Source organism: Pyxicephalus adspersus, chromosome 6 (assembly GCF_032062135.1).
Source record: "Pyxicephalus adspersus chromosome 6, UCB_Pads_2.0, whole genome shotgun sequence".
NCBI lineage: Eukaryota > Metazoa > Chordata > Amphibia > Anura > Pyxicephalidae > Pyxicephalus > Pyxicephalus adspersus.
In genome coordinates, this window is record NC_092863.1 from 98,283,628 (window position 1) to 98,285,273 (window position 1,646).

General features: G+C 45.9%; 1 non-coding gene across 1 annotated transcript; it reads right to left on the reverse strand.

The window, feature by feature from the left end:
• Positions 1-656: 656 nt before the first annotated feature.
• LOC140334418 (U1 spliceosomal RNA) lies at positions 657-827 on the reverse strand. Its single transcript, XR_011921544.1, has one exon. It is a non-coding gene; the product is annotated as a U1 spliceosomal RNA (small nuclear RNA).
• Positions 828-1,646: the final 819 nt, after the last annotated feature.

Below are 1,646 nucleotides of genomic sequence, written 5' to 3' on the forward strand. Positions count from 1 at the left end.
ACTCCCGATGCTCGCTTCTCCTTCTTCCATCTTTACAGAATCCAGATGTTAAATGAAAAATAACAGCAGCAGCAGCAGCAGCAGCAGCAGCAGCAGCAGAATACCTGCTCAAAATGGAGAGTCGCCTAGCTCCTGGGAACCACCTTGATGATGATGGTATCTCCCCTGCCAGGTAAGTATGAGTTGGGAAAGGACAGGGGGAAGTCCCCCAGACAGGCACAAGGCTGGGAACTTAGGGAGGGTTTTCCCTGGGGTATTGGGGGGGAGGGGTTGGGGATGCCAGGGCCATGCATCTAGGCACCAGCTAAGGGCAAGACTACACTACACGTGCGGGGGTCGGGGCACAGCTGTCAGTGGCCCGTCCTTTCCATGATGGGGGTGGGCGAAGGGGGGTCCATGCAGTGGGGAAAAGAAGAACAGCCACCCACCCCCGCTGCAGCAAGCGTATTTGCATACTGTGATGTCACGCAAGCAACTGTTCCAGCCCGAAGCAAGCAAAGCCCAGTGCAACAAGACTACAGTGGAGAATGTGGGTAAAAAAAGAAGCAGCACTTCCACACAAATGCAACTACAAGCAGCGGAGAGCTGCAGGTACAAGAGGCTTAACGGCAAACAGCTTGAAAGTCAGTTCTATCTTTCACCAGGAAGAATGCAGGGGGGGGGGGGGAAGAATGCAGTCCCCCTCTACCACAAATTATGCAGTCGAGTTTCCCGCATTTGGGGAAATTGCAGTTGTCAGCACACCCGGAGTGCAATGGGTGAGCCTCGCCCTGGGAAAACTTTTTTTTTTGTTTTTTTTGTTTCTTTCCTCAGTAACAGATAGCTGTGATCATAAAAATCTAGTATCACCATTTCATTTTGATCCAGCATCATCACATCATTGGTAAAACTCTACTTTACTATCCATTTTTTAGTTTTCCATACTCTTTCTGCCTCTGATGATCCGTAAAGAATTCTATCTCTCCAAAAATATGTGTACATCATACTAAAAGCAACTTGACACACTTTCTACTCTCTATTTTCTCAAGACTAAAATGCATCTCACCTTCCATAAGGCCAGTTTTAGGCTATTAATACAGCACCATAAGACCTTAAAATCCTCCAATTTCATTCCTTCAGCATAGATCACCTTTTCATAATTCAAAAAAACTTTTAACCCCATCCTTTGAAGAACTACTACTATTTTTCTCCATACTTCTCTTGCATAGTTACAATTCCACAAGACATGCAGGACCGTCTCGTCATCATCACAGCCTATTCTAGGACATCTTGGGGACTAGTGTTGGTCGAATAGGTCGCTATTCGATTCGACCGCTATTCGTCCGAATAATGCATAATTATTCGGGTGGTCGAATGCCGAATTCGAACTCTTTTTAAGTCAATGGGGGAAAAATTCAGGTTGTTATTCGGGTCGGTGGAGAGCTTCTACAGCCTATAAATACATTTAAAAAGACATGTCAAGACTCTCCCATCTCTGCACAACACTATACAAGTAAAAATAAAATAAGGAAGTCTTTTTTCTGTTGCTGGCAAGGCCATTTTATGGGGCAGCCAAGGGAACATACCGAAATTAACACGGTATCCGAGTACAGCCAGAGAGGGACATGAGGGGGTTCCTCTGGTCCAAAAATTAGCCACCAGGTTTC